Below are 21,821 nucleotides of genomic sequence, written 5' to 3'. Positions count from 1 at the left end.
AAAAGCCTTACCTAGACTGTTTTCCTGCAGGATTGACAGGAGGATTTTTTTTTAATAATCTAGGTACATATTCACATATACACACTAATATATAGAGAGATGGTCAGGAATTTTTCAATAAAAACACTTTTTCATCAGAAAATGCCTATTGTCAAAATGAAAACTTTTGGAGAATCTTCTCTGTTTCGATGAAGGTCTCATTGAGAAGACTTCTCAAATCCAGGATGAAATTTCTATTCAAAACGAGAGAGAGAGAGAAGTCTCCTCCCCCGCCAACCCCAGAATAGCCAATTGGTTGGCATCAGAATGAAAACAAATGTCAAAACCTCGAATTGTTCCAAAAGAGACTTCTTGTTTTCCAGCCAGCCCTAATTTACATACATATGTAATGCGCGCACACACAAGCAAATGCCAAGAATTTAAATGATTTTTAAAATTCTTTAAATAAATGACCATTCAACAATAGTTTCTCTTTTGCAATGTTTAAAAATGCATTTTATTCTATGTAATTCAGAGGCAAGAAATCTGCTCTCAAGTGAGATAGTGGGCAGCAGCACTAGATCCCACCTAGATAAGAAGGAGGATCAGAATAATGTGTTAGATGATTTTGATTTCTAAAGGACCAGTATCAGAATAAGACCAGTGTTTCTGCTTACTATTATAACATGGTGTAGCATCAGGCTGGTCTCCTGCTTTCCTGAAGATATTTCTCAAGTGCATTGGGTCCATTGGTCACCCTCCTAATGGAATACAGAAAATGGAAGGAGGTGAAAGCACTACTCCCCCCCCCCCGATACATATGGGGTATGACCTTGGAAATATAATGCCTCTATTAATATGAAAGAAACAAGGTAGGCAATTTTTTTACTAGACCAACTTCTATTGGTGTAAAGGATAAGCTTTCAAGCTTCACAAAGTCTTCTTCAGGTCTGGGAAAGGTAACCAGAGTATCACAGCTAAATACAAGCAGGGACAGATTGTTAAGTATAAGGGCATCACACGTGCTGTAGGAGACCACTTAAAATGAAGTGGGGAATTATGGGTTAGCAGGCAGTAATGTGTATTACAAAATTGTTGCAATGAGCCATAAAACCAATGTCTCCATTGAGTCCATTTTATGCTGTCTTGCAGAGTTATGAATTTAAGTTTCTAGACTCATCTTTTGGAGGTGTTGTGCAGGTGTAGTATATGACTTGATAGCATTCATCACCAGGTATTTTTGGCAGGTTTCCATGCCCCATTTAGGGCTTATGACCCACACTCCATCCCCATTTCGGTTGATGCCGAAGTTTGGCACCGTCCGCCATTTTGAAAAAAATATGTTTGAATAGGGGGATTGTTGTGTGCTTGTGCTTTGATACATTTAGAGAAAAAGGTTGAAAGAATAGAGCGAGAGTGTTTAAAGATTGAAAAAAGAATGTTTGGGTTTAGGTTTAGAGGAAAAAAAGGTTATTTGGTGAGGTTGAGTAAGGAGAATGCTTTTAAAGGCCTAGTTTGGCATGTTAGAGAATAGAAAGAGAACAAAGAAAAGAGGAAATTTTTGTTTTTAAACAGTTAGTTTGAAAGAAGAGAGGCAAGTTATTAAAGAAAAGAGATTTTTGTTGAGATTGAGTAAGGAGAGCTGATTTTAAAGGCATAGTTTGGCATGTTATTAAATAGCGAATTTTGAAATAAAGGTAAAAAGGTGTATTAAATATAAGGGTAAGTTAAGAAAAAAGCATGTAAAAAAGAGTTAAAAAGAAGACAAAACTAGGTTCAATAAGAACATACATGGCCAAAAGAGGGAATTTACTATGGCAGAGCCTGTTTACTAAGCACATGGTAAAAAACATAAAGGGTGGCTAAGAAAAACACATTTAAACTATTAATGATCAGGGTAGGTTAATAAAATAGCATTTAAAACATTAAATAATATTGAAAACTATAAAGGTAGGTTTAAAGGGGGAATTTACTAAGGCAAAGTCTGTTTAATGAGAACATGGTAAAAACTATAAAGGATGGCTAATAAAAACATTTGAACTATTAAATATTAGGGTAGGTTAAGAAAAGAGCATTTAAAAACATTAAATCATATTAAAAGCTAGGTTTAAGAAAAACACACATGGCAAAAAAGAGGTAATTTACTAAGGCAGAAACTGTTTAGTAAGCACATGGAAAAAAGTTAATAGAAAGGCATTTAAACTATTAAATACAAGGTAGGTTAAGAAAAAAGCTTTTAAAAAAGAGTTAAATAAAAGAGAAACATAAAAAGAGAGATCAGGGCAAGAAAGGTAAAAAGAAAGCCCCTTTGCAATGGACAAAGATAGACAGCACATGATTAAATGCGAGAGAGAGAACTCTCACCCTTCCAGTCTTTTTGCCAAATGAACCAACTTCCCAAGTTAACTCTGAGGGGGAGTAATCATCGCCTTTGGTTCATCATTGAATTAATTTTCCTGAATCAATCCTATAATCCCAAGATTTTAAACAAGAGCTGACTGCCTTCTTTCCCCTCACCCTGCCCTCTCTCTTCCCCTTTAACTGCTTTATTATCTAAAAAAACAGATCCCAAGCATTTTTCCCGCCATGTAGCCCTTTTACATAGGGTTTTTAATAAAAGTTAAAACCATAAGCCCTTAGTAACAAAAAAAATTAAGTTTTCCCCAATGTTTTAGACTAATGGGTTATTTTTTAGTAAAAACAATTTGAAGCTGCAGCAAAGTGCCTCTTAGCAAAAACTGTATCTGTGAGTTAGTGGATAAGAGATAAGAAGGCTGCTTCTTTTCCAAACTTTTTAACAAATACAAGTAAAAGTTACATTAAGTTTTGTAATGAAATAAAGATCTGCTTTATAATTACTTGAAAAGACAAACCTGTATGAAGACACATCCCTTTTTCATATGTTTCAATAAAAAAGAGCATGCAGAACACCCCAGACCCATACCCTGACTAAGAAAAAGTTTTTAAAAGCTTTCCCCTATGTTTTTAGTCAGAACAACTTGAAACCGTCTTTTTTGAAGGTAGTGGATTTGAAAAAAAAAGTCCACTTTGAATGGTAATTTTGAATACTTGAAGCTGAAAGTCTAACCACTAGGTGGCACCTGAAAACTTCATTGCTAAAGGATATACTACCATGCTTATCAGGGTAATGAGAACTTTCTAGTGAGTAAAGAAACATGCTCTGGCTAACCTGAATGGGAGGATCATATATTTTGTTTTTGGAAAGAAAAAGGTGCAAAAACCCATTATTTCACTATGCACAGATAGAAAAACAAATCCAAATGTTGGCTGATAAACTAACAACTTTGATAAATAATTTCCCCCCCTTCTACCTTTATTCTTCCAAATCTTGTCCATATATGTATGTTATGTTGTAGTTCAACCACAAGTTATGTAGGAATCACTGGATGAAATTCTGACCTCCTGCTTAACACATGACTATAGACTACATGATCACAACTGTCCCTTCTGAGCTTAAGAATCTATGAACCTGTGCATCTATGAAAGTGTGAACTAAATCAGCTTCATGTCCAGAGAGAAGTTTATTGCACCCTGGTTAGAAATAAATGTATATAGTGGTGAAATAAAAGCCTGGATCTAGGTCTTGAAAACAGGAGTTCTTTTAAAAGTTTCTTTGCAGAATGAAGTAATTCACAATGAGTTTAATGTAGTCTACTCCTGTGAATTGGGACTATTTTTCAGCTATTGCACATTTAACCCTTTAACTCAGATGTTGCTTTATGGAGTGAAATCCTGGAGTTTTGGCATTAACTTGTATAGAGCTAGAATTTCACCACATAAAAATGTCAAGACTGGCAGATTAAACCATCAAACGATGAGAATTTTTGTCTTGCTTGAAGAAATTTGGTTTTGAAAAAAAAAAGTTACAGTACTGGTCTTTTTTCATTTAATTTTATTTTGAGTTTAAAAAATGTTCATTAGCTTTGAAAAGTTTTTTACTTCAAAGTATTCACCTACAAATCCAACCTGAATTAAGTCTGTTTTGCACTGGCATCACCACCCACCAGTACAAACATTCCATGATTGGAACTTTGGCCTGTTTGACACTTAAAATGTAGGTCAACATTGCTACATCGCTGAGACTGACCTAACCACCAGTGTAGACACAACTAGGTCAATGGAAGAATGTTTTCATTAACATAGCTACCACAGCTTGGGGAGGTGGGGTTCCTACACTAATGGGAAAACCCCTTCCATTGATGCAGGCTGTGTCTATATTTCGGCATTATGCTGGCATAGCTATGGCACTGTAGCTGTGCCACTATAGTTCCTGTAGTGTAGATATGGCCTTCATGGTTGTGTTGATGAAGCTCAGTGGTTCTCAACCAGGGGGACACAAGCAGGTTTCAGGGGGTCCTCCAAGCATGGCCAATGTTAGACTCACTGGAGCCCAGGGCAGAAGGCCAAAGCCCCATAGCATGGGGCTGAAGTCCAGGGCCCTTCCACCCAGTGCTGAAGCCAAAGCCTGAGCAACTGAGCTTTGCAGGGAGGCCCTGTGGCATGGTGCCACAAGCAATTGCCCTGCTTGTTACCACCAACACCGGCGCTGGCTTTTATATGCAAAAACACAGTTGTTGTGGCACAGGTGGTCTGTGGAGTTTTTATAGAATGTTGGGAGGCCTCAGAAAGAGAAAGGTTGAGAACTCCTGATCCAGTTCACTCGCCCCCAACTGCATTTGCCATCCAGTGTTGTTATAATGGGATGCAGAGTGCTAGTATAAGAACAGGAACATAGAGTGATATTCCTCTCTTCTGTACCATTATTCAGCAAGCAGGATGCTTTTGGATGGTGTCCTTTTATTAAAACTTGCTGTTTCATTTTATTCGGAAGAAAACCTGTTGTTTGACTGCAAGCAAAGTGAATACTGAATGATTCAAAGCTACACAGATATATTTGGGCCCTGACTGAATGCCATTGGATTCAGTGTAAAGACTCCTATTGATTTCACTGGACTTTGAATTAGATGCATATTGATTTTTAAAAGTGCCAGTGGAGAGCCAAACTGAAGAGCCTTAACTACAGAGTATGCATATATGAGTGTCTAAAGCTGGCATCTAAGTTCAACACAGTTGTGGGAAGAATAGAAAGATCCTTCTTAAGTATCGTGCAGTAGGTCCGTATGCCCTCTACTCCAGTCTGACAACCTTTTCCTCCAATAGCATCCCTCTAACTTTTCAGCTGGCCACCTTTGCCACAGTTAGCACCAGCTAATATAACCACCCCCAAATTATGATAAAACAGGTGGACAAGAGCATCTGGAAGAGAATAATGATATGCATATCTACTACTGCCCTAAGGTTAAGCAATCCATTTTACCTACTGAAATGCACAGGGCAATCAGGGCTTCTGTGTGAGAAGGCTAAATTCTCTATGTGACCAGAGTTTCATGCCTAATGTTCTCTGTGGACATTTATAGCTGACCAGGCAGCTGCAGGCTCATTTTCAAATTCCAGTATCTCCACATTGCACTTTCTGTAATGGAAAATTTCATTATAATAACCCCAAACCTGCTACTTAGATGCTTCCCATTACATTAGACATAAAAGCAAAGAATAATGCCTCTAAGCAGCAGCATGACAGCAAGGACAACCTCCAGGCAGCAACTTTAACAAAGGTGTGAAACAACCTCCATGTAGCACCGTCTGTTTCACCCTGGAGTTACTGTGGCATTGACTCAAAATGGCTCCATTTCCCACCCTGACACTGGATGCAGGGCATGTTATCTCCTGCCTCTTATGAAGCTTCTTCTGGGACAATGCTGTCTGTGCTCCAAGCTGGGCTACTGCTGGGGTTCTCTCTGTTCAAACTTGTTTGCTCAATGCTTGTGCCTTCAGCTGTTCTTTTCCTGTCTTTTCATCCTCCACTGGAGATATTTGTCCATGGTTAGGACACAGGAACTGTCATACCAACTCAGATGCACAGTTCATCTAAGCCAATACCCTATCTCCAGCAGCAGCCAGCATCTGATGCTTCTGTGGAAAGCGCAAGAAACAATGCAACGGGCAGTCATAGGATAGCCTGCCCCCAGGGAAATCTCTGAACCCTCAGTAGTTAGAGATTGACTTAAATCCATGAGCATCGATATCCCATCCAGTTATTTTAAAAAGTATTTACCAATATAATGCTTGATGTTTGTCAATCATCTAAGTGTCCCATCCCTTTTTGAATCCTATTGTAAGTCCTTGGGTACATGGTACCTTTCTTGGTAATCATTTTATGGACAAATCAGGTGTGATGAACTACCCCAACCTTTGACTAAGCAGGCTCTGTATTTATACCAAAGATTTCAAGTGGACGACAACATTTTGCCTCCTGGTTGGACAACAAAAATAAGTTACCAATGAACTGTTTCACTTGCTGGTGAGCAATGCCATCCTCCCAAGCCTTTGTGAAAACACACACATAGCCTCTCATTTTGTTCTGCATTAGACCACTTATTGAATGCCTTTAGCAGTTCTTAATTCACAGCATTAGTGTCCCACATCCATCTCTTGTTTGTACAAGAGCTGTTATGGTAAAATAGATGTGCAAATCCAGCTTTCCTGGTAATCTTTGCCTCTCCCATGAAGCATTCAACCTGGGATCTTATCAGCTGATTTTCCTTTCAAATTGAGTCACACCCTTTTCTCCCAGCGTTCCTGAGCCCACATACTTAGGGTTGGAGGGAAACAAAGGTAACCTTAAATTGTTAATAACTACATATTAGATTTGATTATGGAGGAGTATCTTCCATTGGACAGCATGTGGGACCAGGAGTCAGTGCAATTATTCCCAGCAATAATAAAAATTCACTTCTGTGAACCTGGGCCAGTCATTTAACCTTCTTATGCCTAATTTTGCACACCTGTAAACCAAGGCTAACAATCTGTCTCTCTGGGGTGAAGTGAGACTTAGTTTATGTAATATGCCAGGCTTACATTATAGTCATCCATCCGGTGTTTATTTTAAAACACTCCTCCTGAAAGCAGCCTAGGTCCCCTCTGTGCTCGGTGCAGATCACATCAGTCTGTCATCAATGCAAAGACATGCTTGGCTCTTTATATTCAGCTCTCTTCTACACTTCATGTTGCTTGAAGTTTCCTTCATATTCTTGGGACATGTGGTAAAATAGCCCTTTAAGCCCTTGATTTACCAGAAAGACCCTCTGGAAAAGGAAGAATGCATTATTACGCAAAGTGTACCCAACAAATGATGTTTTGTTATAAAATGAAGTTGACCTTTATGGTTTGGGGTTTTTTTTATTTTACATAAAACATCCTCAGTTTATTAAGAGCAGAAATGGGCCCAATGATTGTCTAGATGAAAAAGGGGCTGCACAAACTGATTTATAAAAGATAATTTTAGTCTGTCTCCATTTCTGCAACCTTCACTTTCCACACTTCCACTGACCTGAGAGATGGAGCGTCTAACTGAAAAAGAAAGCCACGAGCTCCCTGTTATTCACACTGTAGGGAGAATTTAAAACACCCCAGAAGTGAATCTTGACTAAACAATGGCTAAGAGAATCATTTACAAGAGCTGTCGTAACTATCCACAAGAGAGGGACTAGTTAGGGCTGTACATAGTGAACGTAACTTGGGGTAAATGAAGTAAAATGTAGAGTGAACAACAGTTACTAATCACATGCAAAATTAGACTGGAATAGTATCCCAAAGGAGGATGTGAAAGTCCCCTCACATGAGTTATTTAAAACTAAATTAAGCTGTTCAAGTATGGCTTCTACCTCAGATGTGGTAATATCCACCTCCATATCCTCATTCCCATTTGTCATCCTTCCATTACCCCAAGCTCCCCATTAGCCTTATTAAAGACTGAGGCAAAGTACTTATTTAGATATTGGGCCATGCCTAGGTTATCCTTAACCTCCATTCCATCCTCAGTGTATAGCGGCCCCACTTCTTTCTTTGTTTTCTTCTTATTTATATGGCTATAGAACCTTTTACTATTGGTTTTAATTCCCTTTGCAAGGTTCATCTCTGCTTGGCTTTTAGCCTCTCTCACTTTATCCCTACATGTTCTGACCTTACTAAGATAGCTTTCCTTGCTAATCCCACCCTTCTTCCACTCCTTGTAGGCTTTCTGCTTTTTCTTAATCACGTCTCTGAGATGCTTGCTCATCCAGCTTGGTCTACAACTCCTGCCTATGGTTTTTCTCCCCTTTCTTAGGATGCAGGCTTCCGATAGTTTCTGCAGCTGCGACTTAAAGTAATTCCAGGCCTCTTCCGCATTTAGATCCACAAGTTCTTCAGTCCAATCCACTTCCCTAACTAATTTTCTTAACTCTTTAAAGTTAGCCCTTTTGAAATCAAAAACCCTAGTCCCAGATCTATTTTGTTTATCCTTCCATCTAGTTTGAACCTGGAATACTGTGTGCAGTTCTGGTCTCCCATGTTTAAGAAGGATGAATTCAAACTGGAACAGGTTCAGAGACGGGCTACTAGGATGATCCGAGGAATGGAAAACCTGTCATATGAAAGGAGACTCAAAGAGCTTGACTTGTTTAGTCTAGCCAAAAGAATACTGAGGGGGGATATGCTTGCTCTTTATAAATATATCAGAGGGATTAATATTAGGGAGGGAAAGGAATTATTTAAGATTAGTACCAATGTAAATACAAGAACGAATGGGTATAAACTGGACACTAGGAAGTTTAGACTTGAAATTAGATGAAGGTTTCTAACCATTAGAGGAGTGAAGTTCTGGAACAGCCTTCCAAGGGGAGTACTGGGGGCGAAAGACATATCTAGCTTTAAGATTAAGCTTGATAAGTTTATGGAAGGGATGGTATGATGGGAGAACCTAATTTTGGCAATTGATCTTTGATTATCAGCAGATAAGTATGCCCAGTGGTCGGTGATGGGATGGGATCTGAGTTACTGCAGAGAATTATTTTCTGAGTGCTGGCTGGTGAGTCTTGCCCACATGCTCAGGGTTTAGCTGATCACCATATTTGGGGTCGGGAGGGAATTTTCCTCCAGAGCAGATTGGCAGAGGCCCTGGAGGTTTTTCGCCTTCCCCTGCAGCGTGGGGCATGGGTCACTTGCTGATGGATTCTCTGCAGCTTGAGGTCTTCAAACCACAACTTGAAGACTTCAATAACTCAGGCATAGGTTAGGGGTTTGTTATAGAAGTGGATGGGTAGGGTTCTGTGGCCTGCTTTGTGCAGGAGGTCGGACTAGATGATCACTTTGGTCCCTTCTGACCCTAGAATCTATGAATCTATAAATGAGACAAAGTGCAGGTATCACACACTGTAAAGAACAATCTGCATTGGATGTTAGCAAGATGGATTCAAGACCTCAATGGATCTTTTCCATCTCTAATTCCTAAGATTTCTAGGGCTAACAATGAACATGGGCATTGATTAATTGCCCAGTTTTCTCCCCCCCCCCCAATTAACACTAGAGCATCAATATTGCAGCCACATCCAGCCTTCTTTGCTCTTAAACTTCTTGTCCAGCAAGAGACTTTTCTTTTGCTTTAAAAAAAAAAATTGCCCAATCCTTTGCATTCTGTGTTGTGCAGTATTTACCATTTGCAGGTTCTGCTTGGACACACGATTTGTCACACAACTGGTGAAAAAGGAGTCTTTCAAGCCATCAGAAAAAGGCTCATGCTTCATTGTATACATTTGTCTCATGCTCACTTGAATGCTGTACATGTAGCGAATGGATTATGCAAGTGGACCACATGTAGGATCAGATGATAGGTTCTAAGTTGAAGAAAACTGGAGAGAGCAATATCAGTTTTGTTTTACAGCGAGATCCAAAATGAGCATTTAAACTTGGCACATAACTGAGCTTCCAGGAGGCTAAGAATAGACAAAACCCACTATATCATCAAGTATTCAATCTTTGAAATCAGGCATGATTTGATATCTGGGCTGAGAAAGCAGAAGTTCTAGTCTCAGTTATACATGGGACAGCCTTCAATAATGTTCCTTTTCACGCATAAGTTAGATAATTTCAATTTTAACAGAACTCCTCAATCTATGTATAAGATGCATCACAAATGCCCTAAGTGTATTCCCTGTGGGGTACTGCAGACGGTTGGAATTGCAACACAGAACTCTTAAGAGTGCGGGAATTTCCTGGATCTGCTTGCAGGATTAGGGGCTTAGAGCAGAGCGAGTCTCAAAAGAGCTGGCTTAACGCAAGGGGGGGGCGATGTTCCCCAATGTATTGATCTTTTCAAAAGTGAGTGAAATATGCCTGAGCTCCTCCTACCTGTATAAAATCCACCTGTGCACAAGAAGCCTCCAACAGGGCTGTTTCTATAATGGCTCCGAGCCCTGGAAAAGCAATACTGATGGCCAGGCAGGCAGTGGCCAGCTTCAGAAGTTCTTGCTTTGGAATGAATGTGCTCCCAGCGACATTGCCGTTGGAGTTGTTAAACTCCACAGAAAAAGCAAAGCTCTTTCCTGCAGGGTTTCTATCACTCTTGGAGCCTTCAGTAGAAATGAAGCATTCTGGTGTGTGTTCAGAGCTCTAGGTTATAAGCAGTTGCCAGCATATAAATTCACCGACTCCAGTAATATGGAACTGGGTTTGGGTTTTTTTGGTCCCTTACCAAAGCCCAATTTGGAATGGGGGAGCTGTTGAGTATGTGGTTTGCCATTCTGCTGCAGCTGCAACAGGAAAAAAAACCTTCCATTACTCCTCCTGTTGAAAGCTCGATACATGCTGAACTGACTTCCAAATCTCTGTACAGGGCTAGCTAATTGAATGGAAGAGCAGTACATTCATCTTTCATGTGCTTTAACCATTTTGCAGGCAGCACACTATGCACATTCATTTGTGAGCCCTATGTTTATGGAAGAAGCAGACTCCAGTGTTATCAGAGCAGTTATTGGAGAATATGGCACTATTACTGTTGTACTGATTTAGTAAAACATTGAGCACCCGGTATATTCGGGTTCTGTACAGATGATAAAAAGCGTAACTCACTCACACAAGTAGTTTGCTCCACTGTCATCTTTATTTTTGCAACTACCAGATCTGATGGCAGTAGAGGAGGAGGGGGCTTATTTGCAACAACTATAAAGGGAATACACATGCCGTAATTCTCTCTGGCACCTAGACTGCCACAGCCACCTCCAAGCCCCTCAGAGAGAGTGTCTCATCGTAGGGTAGATCTACTGGTGCAGCAGCATGTACAGCACACTGCACGCCCAGCTAGCATGGGTACAAATAGCTGTGTAGACCAGTGGTCCTCAAACTTTTTCACTCGCACCCCCCTTACCCCTGCCCACGCCCCGGAGCTGAGACCAGGAGCAGGGCCACAGCTCCAGGAGGGGGAGATTCGGACAGGGGGAAGGGGGTCAAGGCTGGGGCCACAGCTGGGGGCAGAGCCTCGGTCAGGACTGAGGTTGAGAGTGGAGCCACCAGTGCAGGGCTGGGAGCCAGGAGCAAGGCTGAGTGGTGCTACCTCCCCACAACCCTGTGGGGCTGGCCCAGACCCCATCAGTTTGGGGTCCTGTGGTGTAGAAAATGAGGCACTGCTTAGGTGAGGAGAGCCACACCTGACCCCTAGGGTATATACCCTGCACACTCTTTACACCCACATGCAGCGTCTCCTATGTCTATACTGCTAGTTTTAGAAGCGTGGTGTCCCACTACCGGAGCCTTTTGCTGCTGCAGTGAAAGGCTCTGGCAACAGGGAAAGGCCCCCTTCTGCCTCCCCCCCACCAGAGCCTTTCACTGCTTCATGTAGCCACATAGCGCAGTGAATGTGGACGCAGCTGGCCTTTCGCTGTGTCGTGTAGCTACAGGTACTCTGCACGCCACTGCAAGGGTAGATAAAGCCTGAGGGAGTTTCCTTCTCTGTCTTGTCCCATCTCAAGAGACAGCATGGTGCAGCTGGTAGAGCACTGGACTCAGGAGTCAGGCCAAGCTAGGCCATGGACCACCGAGCTCGGTGACCTTGAACAAGTCATTCACTCCCCACCCATGCGCGCACACACACACACTTTGTCTTGTTGTCAGGGCAGCGTCTGTCTCTCCCTTTGTTTGTGTAGCAATCAGAGCACAACAGGCTCTGCCTGTGGTCGGGGCCTGGGCACTATCTCAACAGAAAGATCAGGGCAGACATTTCTGAGATTGGCCTGCTCAGCCCTGTCCCTGAATGCTATGTCTCCAAATACCTCCTCCTTATTCCACGCCTTCAGTTCAGTCCCTCTGGCCTCGTATTGATATTTTTTAATGAACTCAATTCACCCCCTCTGCACTCTGCCAGATGGAGCAAAGGACTTCTATCCCATGCAGGAGAAAGACACACAGCTTGCTGACAAATCTAGGGCTCTCTCTCCAAGGAGCTTTTTAAGGTGACCTCAATGGACACTGGTAGGCAGCATCCCATGAAGCCAGTGCGGTACATCTTCCTAAAGCAGGAGCGGACAAACTACAGCCTGAGGGCCAGATCCGGCCCATCAGCCATTTTAATCCAGCCCTTGTGGGGCCTCCCTGCTCCAGCGCTCCAGCTGGGGATCAGGGTTGGGGGTCACTCCATGCAGCTCCCGGAAGCAGTGGCATAGCCCCTCTTTGGCTCCTACGCATCGGGACAGCTAGGGGGTTCCGCTCTGCACGCTGCCCCCACCCCAAGTGCCGCCCCCACAGCTCCCATTGGCTGGGAACTGTAGCCAATGGGAGCTGCAGGGGTGGCGCCCAAGGACAGGGCAGTGTGCAGAGATGCCTGGCCATGCTTCCACATAGGAGCTGGAGAAAGGACTACTGCTGCTTCTGAGAGTTGCTTGAGGTAAGTGCTGCCTGGAGCCTGCATCCCTGAGCCTCCCACTGTGCCCCAACCCCCTGTCCCAGCCCTGATCCCCCTCCTGCCATCTGAGCCCCTCAATCCCAGCCAGGAACACGCTCCTGAACCCCAAACTCATCCCCAGCCCCAGCCCCGAGTTCCCTCTCACCCTGAACTCCTCATTCCTGGTTCCACTCCACAGCCCGCACCCCCAACCACAGCCCTCACACCCTCCCACACCCCAGTCCCAATTTTGTTAGTAGTCATGGCCTGCCATACAATTTCTATTCCCAAATATGGCCCTCAGGCCAAAAAGTTTGCCCATCCCTGCCCTAAAGGAACATTCAAAGGAGTGCGGTGGGGCCTGAACCAGCCCCCACAAGGGATGTGGAGGGAGTGCCACTCAGCCCGTCCTGGCTCCAGTCCCCAGCTGAGGTCTTAGCTTCAGCTCCCAGCTATGGACCCAGTCTCAGCCCCTCAACCACGACTTGGCTTCTGGCCCTGCTCCCAGCTGCAGCTCTGGTCCTGGCCATAACCACAGCTCCACTCCCAGCCCTGGCCAGACATGGACGGATTCCATTCTGGGCAAGGGGATGCCACATAAAAAGTTTGGGGATCACTGCATTATAAGGCATGTAAAAGGCAGCATTATAACCATGCAATGTGTTGCTTCTGAAGTCCATGAAGCTGAATTCCTGCATGGTTGCTCTATTGCAGGCCTGCACAACATATGGCCCGCAGGCCGCATGCGGCCCGCAGAGGCTCACTGTGTGGCCCGCAGCAGGGATTCAAAAGACTGAGCTGCCCACAGCGGTGGGGAGCCCAGAGCCATTTAAATCTCAGCTGCGGCCGGGATTCAAAAGGCCCTGGGCTGCCCACAGCGGTGGGGAGCCAAGAGCCATTTAAATCCCAGCCCCGGCTGCGATTCAAAGGGCTCTGGGCTGCTCGCAGTAGCAGGGAGCTCAGAGCCCCACCACTTCCCCAGGGTTCCTGTGGCTATTTAAAGGGCTGAGGCGGTAGAATAAGGGGAGCCCCGGGCCCTTTAAATACCCTCAGAGCCCTGGGGTACCGGGGGGCTCTGAGGGCTATTTAAAGGGCCGGGGCTCCAGCTGCCTCTGCCGCCCCGGTCCTTAAATAGTCGCTGAAGTCACACTGCTTCCCCAGGGCTCCCTCGGTTATTTACAGGGCTGGGGTGGTAGAAGCAGGGGAGCCGCAGGCTCTTTAAATAGCCCCCAGAGCCCTGGGGTAGCGGGGGGGGGCGGGTGTCTCCAGATGCCTTTGCTGCCCTGGCCCTTTAAATAGCCCCCGGAGCCCTACCACTCCCCCAGGGCTCCTGCAGCTATTTACAGGGCTGGGGCAGTGGAAGCAGGGGAGCCCCAGGCCCTTTAAATAGCTCCTGAGCCACGGGCTGCTACTGCTACCCTGGTGGGGGAGGCAGGAGGAGGGGGCACTCACCATACAGGATGGGCTGTACCCCCTGTACCTGCACCAGTTGCCTGCAGCCAACCCCTGCTGCACCTCATGCCCTGCCTGCACCAGTTCCTGTGTGCAGCCAGCCCTGCACCCGCTGCCCACAGCCAGCCCATCTCCAGCCAGCCCCTCACCCCTTGCCTTGCCTTCAGCCCTGCACCAACCCATCTCCAGCCAGCCCTGCACCCCCTTCCGTCTCCAGCCAACCTCTGCCGCACCCCCCTGCCTGAAGCCAGCCAGTCCTGCACTCCTTTGTCTCCAGCCCTGCCAACCCATGCCGCACCCCCCGTGGCCCTGCCTGAAGCCAGCCAACCCATCCCACACGCCGTCTCCAGCCTGCCCCACACCCCTTGCCCAGCCTGCAGCAAGACCTTACCTCCAGCCACCTGCCCCACACCTCCAGCCAGCCCCATGTCCGCTGGTGCCCTGTAGTTCCCAGGGAAGTAACCCTGCACACCTGCTTCAATGAGGTGGGCAGGGAGCAGCTGGGACCCACATGTGCACTCTAGCACACCCTCAAGGAGTGGCGGAGCTCATTTCTAGTTCAAACACATCTTTTTAAAAAAGAACTTAGGGAAGGGTTAACATACATCTGTACTTTCACGGACATGTCAGGCTTTTTGGATCATAATCACCATCCAGGAGGAAAATACGGACGTATGGTAACCCTACTGGTACAAAAAATACATACTGTGGCAGAACTTTTAATAGGGAACTGGTTGCTAAGATATGAAAGGCTTTTTCTTTACGTGTGTTTTTTTTTCAGTCATCCCTGCCTGGGCCCCGCCGAAAATGTTCAAATTGGGCCATGCACTTCCTAAAGCCGGCCCTGCCAGCTGAGGATGGGATTCAAAGACTCTGGGCTGTCCACAGCCTTTAAATCTCATCCGTGGCCCGGATTCAAAGGGCTCAGGTCTCCCCTAACTGATGGGAGCCCAGAGCCCTTTGAATCCCAGCCGCAGCCGGAATTCAAAGGGCTCTGAGCTGCCCGCAGAGATTCTCGGCCGCGGCTGAGATTTAAAGGGCTCAGGGCTCCCCGCCAGAGCCCTTTGAATCCCAGCGGCGGCTCCAGCAGATGGGCTGGGGCTGGGATTTAAAGGGCTCAGGCTCCCCTCAGCAGCAGGAGCTCTGGGCCCTTTAAATCCCTGCCCCAGCCCCACAAAGCTTCGGGTTCCCGCAGCAGCCGGAGCCCCGGGCCCTTTAATTTGACCCTGAGGGCTCACAGCCAGCTCTTCAGCTGGGAGCCCCTGGTTGATTTAAAGTCAAGTATCACCTCCCCACCCCCAACCTTCCTTTTTGGCCCACAGCTGTTTTGGTGGGGTGGCACTGGGAAAGGAGGGTTTGTTTCTGCAGGTCTGGGCGGCGCTGCGGTGGAGTGTTTCCGCTGGGCCGGGGGGTGGGGGGGTGTTTCTGCAAGACCGGGGTGTTTCGGCCCTCAGCTGTTTTCTTTTGAGTAATGTGGCCCTCGCCGCTTCACGAGCTGTGCAGGCCTGCTCTATTGACATCTTCAGATAACTTCAGGGAAATGGTTTTAGCAATTCTGCTATCTCAGCATTGCATCCTGTAGTGGCTGGGGAGGTTAGGATGTCTGGGATTATGCAAGAAATATCAGCCAGGCAGTTCCTGTGCCTGTCTTCTTAGCACTGAGAACGTTCATCTCATGATCCTGCTGGATACGCATCGTATTCTCTCTTCTTTTAGGAACAAAGGCTCCTCCTGCAATGGTAATAGCTCCTCCTCCCCTCCAGGGTCAACAAAAGGCCTGTCCCCAGAGATCCTCTATGGCAGGGATCGTCAACCTTTGGCATGTGGCCTGTCAGGGTAAGCACACTTGCGGGCCGGGCGCTTTGTTTACCTACCCCGTCCGCAGGTTTGGCCGATTGCAGCTCCCACTGACCACATTGCTTCCCGCAGCCCCCCTTGGCCTGGAGCTGCGAACTGCAGCCAGTGGGAGCTGCAGTCGGCCAAACCTGCAGATAGGGCAGGTAAACAAACCGGCCCATCCCGTCAGGGTGCTTACCTTGGTGGGCCATGTGTCAAAGGTTGCCGATCCCTGCTCTAGGGAAAAATATAAACACACATCAGTAAAGAGGGGTGGGCACAGGGTTTGCTATTACAGCCACGACCACACACAATAGCTCATTGACAAACCACCATGGTTTGTCTTGAATGTGAAGAGGCACAAAGCCAATGACCAAGGACCGCCTGCCCTACTACATACCCTCAGGCATGTGGGCAGCTGAATACGGTGCCTAGTTTTAAATTGTCCTGTCAAGAAAAAAGAAGTTTTAAATGTGTTTTTGGAAATGGGGAAATTTTATTAAATTAAAATGTGAATAGTAATTATTACAGGTGACCACTCCCGATCTTGCTGAGAAACGTTGTCTTGTTTCCTTGAGCTCCCCAGTCGGTCTGGATCCAGCTGCTGTCTCTCATTTTATGCTTAGACCGTAAGCTGTCTTGTTCTGTGTTTGTACAGCGCCTAGCACAATCGGCCCTGGTCCATGGCTAAGGCTACTAGGCACTACTGTGATACTGCTAACAAAAGGGGGAGAGAGTAAAGAGCCTGAAAGGATAAAATGTGTAGAAAAACGCTTACCTACCTTTTCATAACTGTTGTTCTTCGAGATGCGTTGTTGAAGGCCACAGCGGCGCTGTCGATCTGTGCCGGCGGGAGGTCAATGAGCGGCTTCTTGCCTATCGGGAATGAGACTGGTACTGCTGTTCACAGGACCTGTGCTTCCAAGACCTAGACCAGGACCAGTGACTTCTGGAAGCCTTCGGCGATGACCAGCTCGCCTTCTCCTGGTGCCGGTCTTTGGGGGGTGCCGGAGAGCGTCGGGTCCCTTGCACTAAACCCATGCACTGACTAACCTCTGGTATCAAGACTTCCCTCTGCGTCAGGGGTAACAAAGTCCACAGACTCGAAGCTCAACCGGGACCGATGCCGGGACGGTGTCCTCTAACGGCGCACCATTGCCGGCTTTCCCCTCAACAACACCCCAGGCCCGGGGGCGGGAGGTTCTTCGCTGCCTCAAAGATGTCAGGCGTGGAGGGTTGATCTGTTACTCCCTTGAGCCCATCGTCCTCACTGAGTTCACTTGGGGCGGGACTCAATGGGACTTGTGATGCCGACACCACTGGTGCCGGTGCCAGTACAGTGTCCATCATGCTCTTCTCGGTGTCTGGGCCATTAGATAGCGCCAGCCTCCTTCGTGGGGAATGTCCGCGCCCTTGCTTTGGTTTAGCTTTGCACTGCACCGGGGAGGATTAGTGGTGCTGGGGCCTACTTCGCTCCGAGGCCGATGGCTTGCAGTGCTTATCCGGCACTGGGTCTCTTGCCAATTCCAGGGCACTCTGCACCGAGGAGGCTGGAGCCGGTGTCAAGGTCTCCGGCCCTGATGGCTGCAGCTCGGCCTCCATCAACAACTGCTTCAAATTGAAGTCTCTCTCTTTCTTTGTTCTAGACTTAAACACCTTGTAAAATTTTTCATCTCTCTGTTTGGTGTGCTTCCCGCATGCAACGTAGACAGGAGTCGTGGGGGTCACTAACCAACATAGGCTTGCAGCACATGGCACAAGCCTTAAACCTGTAGGCCTGTGGCGGGTGCTGGAAGCCTCCAAGCTATTAAGTGTAAACAAGAAGGGAATGCTTACTAATCTATTAAGTGTAAACAAGAAGGGAATGCTAACGAACTGATAGCAGTTAAGTACTCTAAAGCTAAGGGACTGCTTCTCACAAGAGAGCAAGAGGCTTTTCCAATGCCGTCACGGACAGTCAGAAGGAACTGGAAGGGGCCAGGCCAGTGGGGATATAGATGCACGGCGCAGTGGCACCACTCAGGCAGGGATCATGCCGGGTCAACGAGTGCCGCTAAGGGAAAAGTTTCCAACGCTCATGCACGTGGCATGCACGCACCTAATGCGGAATAGACGTGAACAAGGACTTGAAGAAGAACCATTGCTCAGCCCCAAAGAAGGCACCTGTCAGGGCTTCACCCCCACGGATTATGTGTGCCAGGGCTCAGGGCTTCAGCAGGAGCAGAGCTGAAACCCCAAGCCCAGGCAGGTGCTTCCCCACAAGGCTTAAGCTCCGAGCCCCGGCAGGCTTGCCCCAGCTCTCAAACTTCTGAAGATTATTGTATGCGGGTCAGAGGGTCAGTTAGTTTGGCCACCCCTGTACTACTGGATGCTGCTCAGATACCATAGTGATGGGCACATAAGAAGGGCCTGCTGGGTCAGACTAATGGGCCATCTAGCCCAGTGTCCTGTCTTCTCACAATGGCCAATACCAGACACCTCAGAGGGAAAGAACAGAACAAGCCATCATCAAGTGATCCATCCCGCATCTACTCCCAGTTTCTGGCAGTCAGAGGCAAGAGACACCCAGAACATAGATGACTATGAGCCGCCAATGTGATATGGCTGTGAAAAAAGCTAATGTGGTCTTGGGATGCATCAGGCGAGGTATTTTTAGTAGAGAAAAGGAGGTATTAGTACCCTTATACAAAGCACTGATGAGACCTCATCTGGAATAGTGTGTGCAGTTCAGGTCTCCCATGTTTAAGAAGGATGAATTCAAACTGGAACAGGTACAGAGAAGGGCTACTAGGATGATTCGAGTAATGGAAAACCTGTCTTATGAAAGGAGACTCAAAGAGCTTGGCTTGTTTAGCCTGGCCAAAAGAAGGCTGAGGGGAGATACGATTGCTCTCTATAAATATATCAGAGGCATAAATATAAGGGAAGGAGAGGAATTATTTAAGTTCAGTACCAATGTGGACACAAGAACAAATGGATATAAACTGGCCATCGGGAAGTTTACACTTGAAATTAGACAAAAGTTTCTAACCATCAGAGGAGTGAAGTTCTGGAACAGCCTTCCAAGGGGAGCAGTGGAGAAAAAAGTCATATCTGGCTTCAAGACTAAGCTTGATAAGTTTATGGAGGGGATGGTATGAAGGGATAGCCTATTTTTGGCAATTAATTGATCTTTGATGATTAGCAATAAATATGTTCAATGGCCTGTGATGGGATGTTAGACGGGGTGGGATCTGAGTTACTACAGAGAATTCTTTCCTCGGTGTCCGGCTGGTGAGTCTTGCCCACATGCTCAGGGTTTAACTGATCGTCATATCTGGGGTCAGGAAGGAATTTTCCTTCAGGGCAGATTGGCAGAGGCCCCGGGGGTTTTTCGCCTTCCTCTGCAGCATGGGGCACTGGAGGATTTGCTGGAGGATTCTCTGCACCTTGAAGTCTTTAAAGCACAAGCTGAGGACTTCAGTAGCTCAGACATAGGTCAGCAGTTTGTTACAGGAGTGGGTGGGTGAGATTTCTGTGGCCTGCACTGTCCAGGAGGTCAGACTAGAAGATCATAATGGTCCCTTCTGACCTTAAAGTCTATGAGACCTATTCTCCATGAACTTATCTTGTTCTTTTTTGAACTTCACAGCCTTTCATGACAATGAGTTCCACAGGCTGACTGTGCTTTTGTTACCAAGATTCTCTCAACCCAAACCTAGGGGTAACTGTACTCTCCGTAAGGTGGTGTCAGGAACAAATCAAAGGTGGACACAGCATACCCGTCTGATTGAAGATTGGTACAAACTCAAAGTGCTTTCATCCAAACTTACTATTTTATGAGATTTGAAGCATGCACAAATATGCAAAAAAGAGTTAGCGCACCCCCAACAATAGTTATTCACAGTCTGGAGGGGTCTCAAGTGGTCAAACACCAAGGGTCAAGTGGGCAGCTATCTGCCTGTCACTGGGGATTCCAAGAGATGTACAGAAGGTCAAATCCAAATCAATCAAATCTCTTTCTCTTTTTATGCTCAAAACATCACAGCTTGTTAATCATCAATAATCACTGAGCAAGCAATGTCAAGCTGTTAATTATACAGATGTGTTTTGCAGTCTGCTGTTTCACATATACTCAAATTCAAATATAGACAGACTTACTGTCTTTCCAAAATTGCATACTTCAGCAGTTTGAAAGAAGCATGACAGGGTGGCACAGGATCATACTCTATTCTCGTGGTCCCATTCCAGGCCTACCTTCTTATGCTAAGGCTGTTACAAAGGCCTTATGCTTGCTTTACACAGTAGCCATAATAATTGATATTCTAGTACTAGCAGGGGCCTAGGCATTCTGCTGCACGGCCAATATCTATGCCCAGGGTGATTCTGTACCCATGCAGTGCTGCATAATTTCTATGGTCTGCATTTTTCTGTGCTCCCCACAAAGAAAAATGCAAAAAAACTTTGAAGGCAAATGAAACATTTACCAAGCAGTCAATAAAATGTCAGGACAATCAGAACCAAGCACTTCCCAAAATACCCAGCCAGGTCTAGCACAACGATTAGCAAAACTCTATGACTGTCATGTGTGATGGTCTGAGCAATTTAAAATTACATTCTACTTCCTTTTTCTCCTGTTTGGTGTTCTGTAATGAAATTTAAATGAAAATCCAGGATTATAATTGGAATGCAGGGTATTAGTTACCAAGTGTTTGTAACTCAACTTTCATGTGTTTAGGAAATGCTATATAGTTACTGAGACTTCTTTCTGTATTGTAGTTTAAATAAATTACCAAAACAATTGAAACTGGTGTGATTATATTGCATTATTTTGATAAAATATGCAGAATTCTGAATTTTTTGGCATACGATTCCCCCAGGAGTACAATGTCTCCTTTAACACTTTGTGTGTAGAACTACTTCCTTTCATTGTAAACCTGCTGCCTATTAATTTCACTGGGTGACCCCTGGTTCCTGTGTTACGAGGAGTAAAAAACACTTCCTCATTCACTTTCTTCACAACGTTCATCATTTTATAGATCTCTATCATATCCCCACCCCTTTAGTAATCTCTTTTCCAAGATGAAAAAGTCCCAGACCTGGTCTACACTATGAATTTATATCGAATTTAGCAGCATTAAATCGCATTAATATCAGTATCTGTACTCCTCCCCGACGAGGGGAGTAGCTCTGAAATTGGTATTGCCATTTTGGATTAGGGTTAGTGTGGCTGCAATTCGACAGTATTGGCCTCCGGGTGCTATCCCACAGTGCACCATTGTGACTGCTCTGGACAGCAATCTGAACTTGGATGCACTGGCTAGGTAGACAGGAAAAGCCCTGTGAATTTTTGAATATCATTTCACGTTTGCACAGCATGGAGCACCGATCAGCACAGGTGACCATGCAGTCCCAGAATCAAAAAAGAACTCCAGCATGGACCGTACGGGAGATACTGAAGCTGATCTCTGTATAGGGAAATGAATCTGTTCTATCAGAACTCTGCTCCACAAGACTAAATGCCAAAACATTTGAAAAAATCTCCAAAGCTATGATAGACAGAGGCCACAATAGGGACTCAACACAGTGCTGTGGGAAACTTAAGAAGCTGAGACAAGTGTAACGGAAAGCCAAAGAATCAAATGGACGCTCACGGAGGGAGGGGGGACTGAGGACTCGAGCTATCCCACAGTTCCCGCACTCTCCGAAAACCATTTGCATTCTTGGCTGAGCTCCCAAAGCCTGAAGGGTCAAAAACATTGTTGCGGGTGGGTTCAGAGTATATGTCATCAACCCCCCCCCC

Source organism: Gopherus evgoodei, chromosome 3 (genome assembly GCF_007399415.2).
Source record: "Gopherus evgoodei ecotype Sinaloan lineage chromosome 3, rGopEvg1_v1.p, whole genome shotgun sequence".
Taxonomy (NCBI): Eukaryota; Metazoa; Chordata; order Testudines; family Testudinidae; genus Gopherus; species Gopherus evgoodei.
Note: the sequence above shows the minus strand (reverse complement) of the source record.